The sequence below is a fragment of the Arvicanthis niloticus genome, chromosome 2 (assembly GCF_011762505.2).
Source record: "Arvicanthis niloticus isolate mArvNil1 chromosome 2, mArvNil1.pat.X, whole genome shotgun sequence".
In the NCBI taxonomy this organism is placed as follows: Eukaryota; Metazoa; Chordata; class Mammalia; order Rodentia; family Muridae; genus Arvicanthis; species Arvicanthis niloticus.
The window spans coordinates 41,579,867-41,592,288 of record NC_047659.1 but is presented as its reverse complement, the minus strand read 5'-3'; positions in this window follow the sequence as shown (position 1 = coordinate 41,592,288).

Sequence of the window (12,422 nt, the reverse complement as noted above, 5' to 3'; positions counted from 1 at the left end):
ATGCCACTTCATAACTCTAATTTCGCTACTATTGTAATCATAATGTAAACATCTGATATTCAGGATAACTGATATGTGAGCCCTCAAAAGAGTCATGGCCTACAGTTTGAGAACCAATATTCTAGTCCAATTCACCAAAGTAGGCTCATTTTAATCTGAGGTTCTGTGAGCAAAGCCTTTACTGTCCACATTCCTGTTCCACTCAAGTCCTCTAAGTGCCACCAAAATTGCCCAGTTAAGCTTTGTTTATAACACTCGGGGTTGTTTTTCTTAGCCTGAACCTCTGAACTTTTCCAGATGTCGCCCACAAACCAGTTCTGAAGACTTATGAGCCACCGTGCCAGGTAAAGTCTCAGCAGTGACCACATGTTTTGGTACTGCTTTTCTGCCTTCGTCCGTATTTCACTGGTATGACAAAGACCTCAAAGTAACTGTTTAGAGGGAGGAATATTTGTTTTGGATCACAGTCTCAGACATTTCAGTCCTTGGTTGACTGAACCTATTGCATGGAGCCTGAGATGAGGCTGAACAACATGGCAGGAGGAGCATGTTCCAACTGCTGGCTGAAGAAAGGGGTGCAGTGAAGAGTCTTCATATACAAGACATCTTTCCAGACCACGCTGGAAGTGAGTTACTTTTTCCAGCTAGACCTCATCTCCCCAGATCATACTAACAGCCTTAAACACATGAGCCTGTGGGTGACAATATATTCCAACCTTAACAGTAGTGGTTTATTTTTACAATGGAGAAACTGAAGCAGCTTAGGAAGGAGACATATCATTTACATTATTTACTGAGAATAGTTTCTTAAGTATTTCCAAATTATTCTACTCTGTTGAAATGCTGCTTCCTGATTCCTAGATGATCCAGTAACCAGTACTTTCTGGTTTTCTTCACAGTGTGGTCTTTGCAATTCAACAGCTTCCCCTCTTCCCACCCAGTTCCATGTTTTGGAAGATGGGGACGGCTGGCTTTATATAGAAGCCAGGCTTGTTTTACAGTTCTCTAATTACAAGCTTTAATCGGAGCGCTTTGATTCAGATTTGCTCTGGAGCCTGTGTTTTCCCTGCCTGACTTTCTCTACTGCTTTTTGATTTCGCTTTGGCTGGTGGAGAGAGGGTATTCTCATTGCATAAAAAGTTGTGTATTTTATGGTTTTGGAGCTGGAAAGAAATTCACACTGGCAGGCACTGCATTGTCCTAAAGTCACTGGCCATAGAGATTCAAGGACAGGATGGTCTAATTATTTCATTCCCTATAGAGCTACAAAACCCATCTTTCAAAAAGAACTTTAATAAAGTCATTGTAATTTGGTCAGATGATTTTATTCTACTTATGAAAAATATGCTCTCAGGGTTCCGTCTCTTGCAGTGGTCATGAAAAAATACTTGAAATTCCCTGAAGACGTGAATACTTGGACAGTTCCCTTATTCTGTCTCACTTGAGACTTTGAACTGCCTCCATTAACCATTTCTTTAGTTTTGTGGTTTGTTTGTGCTGGCTTAATTTTGCAACCATGAGATTTATGTTCAAGGAGAAAAATATTGACAAGACAGTCACTTCACAAACTCCCTGTTAAGAGACACATTCGAATGTAACACAATTTCTTTTAGTTGTTATTAAACTGTGTGTTTACTTCCATTGTACACACCTAAAATAGATGCAAAATACTGGCATTGTGTGTTTGTGTGTGTGGGTGTTGCAAATATAAAAGCCAGTCCACCCTAAATAACTTCGCACACTTCATAATGGAAACAGCACCCCCTAGTGGAAAAGGCTACATAATGCGTACCAAATACTTGTTTTCATAAAATTTCAGAGGTTTTTTTTAATTTCAAGAGTGGATATAATTAGTTGGGAGGCTATTAGTATAGTTAACCACCAGCTTTGTAATGCAGTTTTTGTCCTCCATAAACACCAACCACTAGCTTCCTTCTTCTCTGCCCTCTCATTCTTTCTCTTCATCTACATATTCCAGATATACTATATCAAACGGATTGCACAACCGATGGCATTTGATCTACTTTTTTTCTTTCTCTCATTATGATGCCTTTGAGGTCCATATAGTCTTAATCTGTATCAATACTTCACTATTGTCAATGGGAGAACAATGGCCCACTGTATTTATGTGCTTGGATTTATCTATCCACATATGGGCATTGAGATTGTTTCCACTTATTTTCTGTTATACACAATGCTTCTTGGAATATCTATGCACACATTTCTGTGGGGAAATATGTATCTTTTTCTCTTAGGTGTATGCCCAGAACTAGATTTGGTGGGTCATATGTTAATGCTGGAGTTAAGACTTTGAGGAATTAAACAAAAAAATTTAAAAATCTAACTAAGAAATAGCAGAAAATATTTTTCTAGAATATCAAAAAGTTTTTTCGAGGAATTATTTTTAGTATGGGAGAATAATGGTGGTTCTTACTAGATCTTTTTCCCTTTAAGCTATGTCTCTTGTTCATTGGATATGCTTCTAGAAGAATTATAAAATATAATCTCTCTTAACATTCAAATATTTTCAATATGAGATTTAGTGAATTGAAAACACGTGCATGCATTCATGCTTATTAACACAGGTTGTGCATGTGTCCCACTGTACTTCATTTTCTTTCCTTTTCCCAACCCCTTTGCATTATGAAGAGTATGATGTTTACTGTTTCAAATAACAAAAAAAAAAAAAAAAGAGTTACCACAGAAAATGAAAAAAAGTCTCACTTTCATATCTGTGAATATATAAGTCCATCATAACATTTGGATTTTTACAGTGGAAGATCCAAATTTCAGAGAACTTAACAAATACAGATCCAAGTAGAGGAAAAAGATGTGCAAAGGACCTTCCTACCCCATAGAAGAGGGAAGGCAATTCCTGTTACTGTCCTGTGGTTAACCATCAATGTCACCCAGCTACAAACCCTGCAACCAACACCAATGATATGCCTGCAACTTATACTTATTGTAATCGTGGCACAAATATTATGGAAGTAACTAAACACTTTTAAGAATTGGATGTAAGACTCTCCCCCACCCCGACACTGCTAATGCAGCTAACATCCCAAAACTATAAGTCAAGGACCTAGTGGAAACACCTACGACTATTATTCTGCTAGAGGAACACAGTATTACAATGATTCCTAATGACATATTACTATTTCTATAGATCAGTGCACCATTCAAACATCACTAGTGTGAGGAGCGGGTGTGGCGGCCAACCCAAGATGGTGTCCGGGACAGCTGCCAAGTCTCAGGACTAGCACCTGACTTCCTTATACACCCCACAAAGAGCCACGTCTGCAGAACTACTGTGCAGTCTCGCTGCTACGCATTATCAGGCCACCTGACATGTACCAACGAAACTACCCCACGTGGCAGGCGCTGTATGGGGACGGCTTGGGAATAAAAGGAGAAACGCAACTGGAGTTACGTCGCTCCTTTCTGCAGGTTGGATAGAGAAGCGACACACTAGAGAAAGTTCTTGCTATAGATGATAATTAACATGAGACCCACAATTAGACAATGTGCACAAATGTAAAGACTTTGGAGTATTTATCTTTAAATTGGATGTCTTGACCAAACCCCTCCCTCCTGTCAAGGCTTAGGGATCTATGCAGAAAAGGTTACATAAGATTGTAAGAGCCAGAGATGGTGGATTCCTTCAAGGAAACAGTGTCTTCCAGACATAGCTGGACTGATATACACATGAACTTACAGAGACTGTGACAACATACACAAGTTCAAACTAGACAAAAATCTCAGCAGTGGGAAGGAGAAATTAACACACAGCCCCACACTTAACCTAGAAGCTCTTGGCAATTTATATCTACTAGGAAAGGGAAAATTAGTTTTTTCCACTAGAATGTTACTGGGTATATCAATATTCTAGGGTAGGCCCCAGAAGTAGTCGAGTGAATACAAAATGGACGTGTGTGTGTGTAGGTTTGTTTTCTTTTTTGGTGTCTTCTGTCTTATTGAGTTTTGCTTGTTTATTTTCTTTCTTTTGTTTTTACCTTTGAGAGAGAAAAAGAACATGAAGTTGGGAGATAGTAGAGAATCTGGGATGAGTTAGGAAAAGGAGAAAGAGTTATGTGTTATATTTAAAAACTTAAAAAAACTTTAACAATAAACAGATAACAATAAAAAGAAAAAATGAAGGAAAGGAAAAAAGAAGAAAACTAATAGAGAGGAACCGGATAGTCTTAACTGTGCTTCTTTGCAGTAGAGACTAAGTCAGGACTCTTGGCAGCTGGCACTCAAAGCCTATAAGAACCCTGAGAGGATGCAGTCAGTACTTTTCAGATACAGACCAAGAAGACTATATGTCTAAGACTGCTATTTATTGTGGGCCTAGAGAACCTTGAGGCCTGTCCTGAAGGTATAGGAAGAATGGGGCAAGTTTGCAGCACCAGCCACAGGGCTTGCCACTACGCTGACAAGAAGGATTGGTAACTGTCGTGAGGAGGGCTGCAAGGCAGAATATTAAAATGACAGCATGACCCATTGACCTGACCTGGAAGCAGCTGTTTGAGAAATAGCAATGAGATGCAGAGACTCTGCTTCTGTGACACTCACCTGTGGCCAACAGGTGATCTTGGTCAGAGGGAGCAAATGAAGATAAGGGGTGTGTATGCTCATTGCACCCTTCTCTTTGTTTTTCATAGACTTTCTTACTGATTCATAAGCAGAAGGAAATTCTTGACATGGGTTCATTATGCAAATGAGTCATAGCATTGGGGGACTTTCCTTGTGTGTTTATGCTAGCCACTTTATAGAAGATAATGGATGTCCCCATCAAAATGCTCAACTAGAAAAAAAAATATATATAGAACTCTGTGTTTCATGAAAACAGCCTTCAAAATCGAAAATATAAGGGAGACCTACTCTTTATCAACTAAAGGAGAATTTCTGAAAGAACAGACTTACATAAAAGGACATGCACACATTTGATTTTTAGCTATATAAAGAAAAATTTTCCATAATGAAGAAAATGCCAGAAAGAATAAAAAGAAAAACTTTATACAAATTTAGACGAGATGGACTGTGGACAGAAAGCAATGATGATGACATTGTTAAGATGTTAAAGTGTATCTAAAATAAAAATTCTTGAGGCTAATTAATGCAAGTAAAAAAAATAGAGTAAAGCTGTCCCCATGTTCTTCAGAAAGATGAAGGACTGATGCAGTTTGGAATCTTAACAGAATTTAGGAACATGTGTTAATTGGTGGGATCATTATAAACACTAGAATAACAAATGTATAAGATTAAGGTATACCAATAATCCAAAAAGGACCATAAATGCAAATCCAGAAAGTTATGTGTTTGTTTAAGAGTGTCAAGCTGAGCACAAATGAATTGAATATTTAAACATGAGGTTTACAGAACTTTAAAAGTAAAAAAAAAGAAAGAATGTGTGTGAGGCGAACAACAGATAAAGCCATGGTAGCCACTAAATCAGACCAAACGAGCTTAAGAAAATCATTAGTAGAAATTAAGACTAGTCACAGTAATAGTAGTAGTTACAACATAATTGTAAAGGGTAGTGACTATGAACTTTAGACACCCAGTAAATGCTAACTAATCATATGAAAATAAAAAGCATGTAGCAAAGTTAACAGAACAAACAAGAAAAATAAAACCCGTGATATGACTGGGAAATTTTCGCATAGGTGTTTTAGAGAATGACAAAAAAATTAGACAAGATAATTCATTGAAGATGTATTTGGAAGGATGACTACAAAACCATTGACTGCCAACCTGAAAAGACCTGGAATCTCTTAGGAGACACCTCTAGGCACACCTGTGGGCATGGCAGTGAAGGGTTACATTGGTGAGGCTGAGGTGAGGAGACCCACACTAGAAGCTGACACCACCATTGTATGGGGCTTGGATACCGGGCTATACAAGGAGAAAGATAGCTAGCTCGGTCAGGGTTTTTTTGTTGCTGTGATAAAACATGATCAAACACAACCTGGAGAGGAAGTGGTTTATTTCAGCTTTCAGTTCTCAGGTTACAGTCCATCACTGAGGGAAGTCAGGGCAGGGACTCAAGGAAGGAACCTGGAGGCAAGAGCTGAAGCCAAGGACATGGAGGAGTGCTGCTTACTGGCTTTTCTTCAAGGCTTGCTCACCCTGCTTTCTGATATACACTTTCTTATACCAGCCCAGGGGTGGCACCACCCACAATGGACTGGACCCTCTGCTGCAAACACTAATTAAGAAAATACCCTAGAGGTCTGCTTATAGACGATCTTATGGAGGCATTTGCTCAGTTGTGGTTTCCTCTTCTCAGATAACTACAGCTTGTGTCCAGTTGATGGGGTGGGGGTGAGACACAAGCTGTTGAAGTCTTAAGCTTCTGCTACTGCAAATTTTCTGCCACTATGCACTGTGATCTGGAACTGGGAGCCCCAAATAAGTCTTTCTCCCTTAAGATGCTTTTATCAGAGTATTTTACTGCAGCAACAGAAAATGATAAACAAACTTTTTTTTTTTTTTGAGACACAGTTTCTTTGCATAACAGGATTCTGAAACTCACTTTGTAGCTCAGGTTGGCCTCGAACTCATAGAGATGTGCATGCCTCTGTCCCTTGAATGCTTGGGATTAAAGGTGTGGGCCACCACACTTGACTCAAACTTAATCTCTTTTACCATAAAGCAAGCATCATACTTAGTAGCTGAAAAATATGCTTGATTTTCAACTCTTCATTAAACATATATCACATTTGATAGATGCTGAGTTACAAAGTGATCCCTCCAAGTGGGAAATGATTAAACGTATGTAGAATATGTTACCTGAATCAAGAGAGTAAAGTAAAAATAAAACAAATATATCTAGGAAATCTTCAAATATTTGCAAATTAAGCCATGCATGTCTAGGTATCTAATAAACAAAAATCAAAATGGAAATTAGGTCATATTTGAGAAAGTAAAATATATAAAATTCATGTGATATTATTAAAGCCATACTTAGGGAAATATATGAGGCCTAATGTAATTTTAATTTCTTTTAAAAAATGAGCGAAAGTTGAAATCAATTAGACAGCTATTTAAAGAATTTATAAAGTAAGTGCAAATTAAAATCAAATAACTATGAGAAAAATAAAATATGTAAAATGAATTAAGTCGTAAAGAGATAGAGAAGAAAACCTATAATGGAAATCCAAACAGTAAAAACTTGGCTCTATGAAACACCAAGTAGGGAAGGAGATGGCAGGGATGTGAGCATCATCAACCACTGGTGTAGGCTTTACATTAGTAACATGTAATAATATGATAAACAACTCTTTGAACAAGTCTGATATTTTATAAAGTTAGTGAAAAAGAAGAAACAAGTATGGATGTTCCCCTATTGCATTAGGTACTCTTCTGCTGGTGCAATGAAACACCATAGCCCAGGCAATTTATACAAGAAAGAGTTAATTTGGGTTTATAATTTCAGAGGACAAGAGTGTGAGATGTGACTCCTGAGGTGCTCTCTCTCTCTCTCTCTCTCTCTCTCTCTCTCTCTCTCTCTCTCTCCTTCTCTGGTTCAGGAAGTCCTGCCTTTTCCTCTCCTATTTAGCTATATTTGACCAATCTGCTGAAAGGGAACAATGTTTTACAAAATACTGAGTCAGGGCTGGAGAGGTGGCTCAGTGGTTAAGAGCACTGACTGCTCTTTAAGGGGTCCTGAGTTCAATTCCTAGTACCAACATGGTGGCTCACAATCAAGTGTAATAGGATCTGATGCCCTCTTCTGGTGTGTGTGAAGACAGAACGTGCACATACATTAAATAAATAAGTAAACAAATAAATATTAAGGGCTAGAGATAGCTCAGAGGTTGGGAGCATTCATTGCTTTACCAGAAGTCCTGAGTTCAATTTCTAGCAACCATATGAGATCTGGTGCCTTCCTCTGGCCTGCGGGCTCACATACAGGCAGGACACTGTACATAATAAATAAGATTTAAAAACCCCAAAATACTGAGTCTGGAGATCATGGTGGCAGGAGCATCTTGAACCACAAGAGGAAGTAGACAGCAGACTGGTATGAGACTTTTACACTCTCAAAACCCATCCTCAGTATTGTTGGCTAGTGTTCTGCTTTGTTTTTGTTTGTTTGTTTAATGTTTGCTTGCTTGTTTTGTTTTCATCATTAACTTGACATAAGGTAGAGTTGTTCAGGAACAGGAATTCTTGACAGTGAAAATATCTCCATAAGATTGGCCTATAGGCATGCCTGTCAGGCCATTCTTGATTAACGATTGATGTGGTAGAACCCCTTGTGGGTGACACAAACCCTGGGCTGGTGATCTTCGAGCTATAAGAAAGTAGCTGAGCAAACTGTGAGGTACAAGGCAGGAAGCATTGTGATCCCTGCATCCGTTCCTGCCTCCAGGTTCCTACCTTGAGTTCCTACCCTGGTGTCCCTCAGTGAATATAACTGTGAGCCGGAATAAATGGTTTCCTCCCCGAGTTGCTTTTGGTCACGGTGTTTTATCACCATAATATAAAGACATAAGTATGCCCTCAAGTTAGGTCATGTCTCTTAAGCCTCCACAAATAACACCACCATCTTGGAACCAAGATCTCACATGCCAAAGCCTATGAGAGACATTTCCATTCAAGCCACATCTATCAAAAAAATAATAAATCACAGAAACCTTCACTATTTAATTATCATCCAGTAGAGGAAAAGAAATAGCAACTTCTTTAATCTCTAGTAGAGAGGAAAAAACTAAAACCAAAACAAACCAAAAAAAAAAAAAAAAAAAACCTTTCTCTCAATGTGTTTAAGATATACACACACACACACACACACACACACACACACACACATACACACACACATGCATATGTGTGTATATATATGCCAATAAACCCATTACTCTATATACTACCTTAAACAGTGTTAAAAGCAAGATGGAGGAAGGGCTTTGTGAAGGGAGCCTGGGAGGAGGAGGGAGGGCTGCAGTCAGGATGTAAGGTGAATACATAAATAAATTAATAGAAAAAAAGTGTTAAAAGCCATATATATATATATGAATATAAAACAAGGGGTCAGAGAGGTGGCTCAGTGGTTTAGAGCACTTGTCTTCTCTTCCAGAGGTTTGGGGTTCAATTCCCAGTTCTTACACGGCAGCTCACACTAGCCTGTAACTTGAGTCCCCTGTGGTCTGGGTCCCTCACACAGACATGCATGCAGGCAAAACGTCAATGCACATAAAATAAAAATAAATAATTTGTTTTAAAAGACTAGGAAATAAAACATTGGAAAACCAAATTCAGAAATATTGGATCTTGGTAATCAGTTCCAGGAATGTAATTGGGACTGACGTTCTAGACTCAACCAATGGTATCACAGGTGGGACACAGAAGACAAACAGTATGAGTCAGTGAGATTCAGAGAAATTGTAACAGAACTCACTGTTCATTCAGGATGTAAACCTCTGAGAACATTTGGAACTGAAATATCCCCTAAAGGGTATGAATGGCCATCTACCAACAACAACAAGAAGAGAGCAAGCAACATGCTTAAGGGTACATTATGAATATTCTTCCACATTAAGATCAGAAACAAAAAACCAGCTAACATCCTCGGCTGTTCTCTGGGCTTGTACTGAATGGCCATCTGGAGCAGTAAAAATAGGAAATGAAACTGGTGCGAGATGCATTGAGAAGAGCAAAGACCCTTGACTTTAGAGTCTAAAATCTCAGGGAATAAAACCCTTAGCCTCAAGGAAGGTTTTCTGTATGCTAGTGAAATAGAAGGGTCCTTACAGAAGCTAATTAAGAAGAAAACTAACAAATTTTTAAAATCACGAGTGAATAACCAAATTCATTTACTTAGATGAGCAAGCTCTTACAAGATTATAAGTCATTAAAGCTTTAAGGAAAAAAGTTCTTAAGCCGGTATCTGTTAAAGAACTTCACATGCCTAGTTTAAAATGTCCACAATGGTCAAATTCCACATTACCTTACTGTAACAATATTCTTACTATCAATTATACTTGCTACCAGTGTTCACGGCGGAATAAAACCATTCTTATGAAAACGATCTCAGGAATGAGTATTCCCTAAATGCTCAGCCACAGTCCTGAAAACTAAGGAAAGCACATTAAGGCATGAGAGAGTTAGAAAAATTTAACGTGTGGCACTGAGGTTCCAGGTGGGAAAAAACCAGACAAAAAAACAAAAAAACAAAAAAAAAAACAAAAAAAAAACCAAACCAAAACAAAACAAAAACCCCAAACAACAACAACAACAACACAGGATGTGCTAAAAGCTAATAATTTTCCTGACACATTCCCCATTAAACATACTAATATATCTGTAGACTCTAAATTATAGTAGAATAAATTCAAAGTCCAATTTAGTAAAATGTAATTCGGCTCAAAAATTTCAAAAAAAAAAAAAAGCTAATTTTCATTTAAACCAACATGTTAAAACTGCAGCGGAACTAAGACCAGTTTCAGTAGAGTTTGCTATCCTTAGGTCTTACCGATAGAATTTCCGTGGGATGTCTATGAAGACATCCTCAGAGATAGCCAATTGGAGGAGAGGAGCTAATCAAAACACATGTGTGTCCAGTACTGCCCACAGAAAGCTGCAACAAAACACCATTCAGTCGCTAGGACTCAGACAAGCTAAAGCTGCAATACTAGATGTAGTTGCAAGTAAGAATAAGGCCTGTGGGGGCTAGAGAGACAGGCCCATTAGTTAGCAAGGGACTTGCCACGCAAGACTAAAAATTTGAGTTCGACCCCAGCATCCTTGTAAAAAACGCCAGGTGTGTTAGCAATTGCTTATAACCCCGGCACTAGAGACAGAGAGAAGGGGATTCCTGTGGCTCACTGGCTAACCAATCTAGCTTAAATCATTCCTCTAAGCCAATAAGAAGCTTTGTCTCAAAACAAAGAAGCAAGCAAACAAACAAAAACAAAGATGGATAATTTCTCAAAATTGACACTCAAGGTTGATATCTCTGGCTCCCAGGTAGACATGTGCTCAGATGTGTACCCACACAAACATATACACACAGAGAAAGAAAGAGACTGGTGGTAATATAACATTAGTATTAAAAAAAAAAAACTTTATAGGTTTAGGTACAAGTAGTTGTCACATTTCACATCAAGCAAATGTAAGAATGATCACGTAGAACGGAGAAAAAGAAAAGAAATAAAGCTGAAGTTGGTGAGATCAGGAGAAATTTCCCAACTAGGAGGTATGTAGCAAAGCAAAATAACAACAACAACAACAAAGCAACTTGACGCCAAAAAAGTTTTTTTTTTGGAGGGGGGGTTGTTTGTTTGTTTTAAAAATCAGAAATTGTAAAGAAGATTATAGAAACAAAACAAATCCAAAATTCAGTAAGGGTAATACTTAAGATTAACATTAATTGAAACTTATCTGATAAAATATTTTTTTAAAAAATATAGTCATATTGTTTTAAAATATATATACTATTCTCAAAGATGTGAAAACAGAAACATTTAAGACAAATACAAGGGACTGAATTTCATTCCTGTAATCTCAACACTTGAGAGGTTGAAGCAGAAGGATCAAGAGGTCCAGCCCAGCCAGGGCTACAGGTGAGATCATCTCTAGATAGATAACCAAGCAACCAACCAACCAAACAAACAAACAAACACATGAGTTCATGAGTGAAAGCCGATTCTCATCTCTCTCTGTGTACAAAAATTAACTCCAAATGCATCAAATTTGATGCAAGACTTAAACTGAGTAGAGGAAAAAAAAAAAAAACACTTAAGGTCTCAGCACTGGTAAAGACTTTCTGGACTCGGTTGTTCACATAATAACGGCAGTAATGGACTAATGGGATTTCATGATGTCATACAGCCTACCCAGAGCAGAGGAAGTAGCTGAGTCAAGAGGTAGCCTGCAGAACGGAAGAAAATTTTTGCTACTTACACTCCTGACGGGATATTAATATCCAGAAAACACAAAAAACTCAGGAAATGAAATAACAAGAAACCAAACAACGCAATTAGCAAAAGGGCTAATGAAATAAAGGGGCAGTTCTCAAAAAGTGGCCAACAAATGGCCAATAAAAATATGAAAAACGTGTTTAACCTCACTAGTCATCAGGGGAATGCACACACAGTACATTGAGATTCCATTTCACCCCAGTCAGAATGGCAGTCACTGGTGAGGTCGGGAACAGAGGGAACAGTTACACACTGCAGATGTGCCTAAACAAAACAAATAAATAAGTAGTGAAATACGTAACTGAGGAAGTGAGCTGCCCATGTAAACACTAGCCAAGGCCAAGCAGAAAGACCCACAGCACAGCAGCATCAGATTGCATGGATGCATTCTGCTGAGTAATACATAGTGTTCTGTCACCTCTTTCCCGTCAGACTCTACCAAGACTCTCCGGGAGCTTTGCTTCCACCTGAAGCTCTTCCTCCATATGAGTC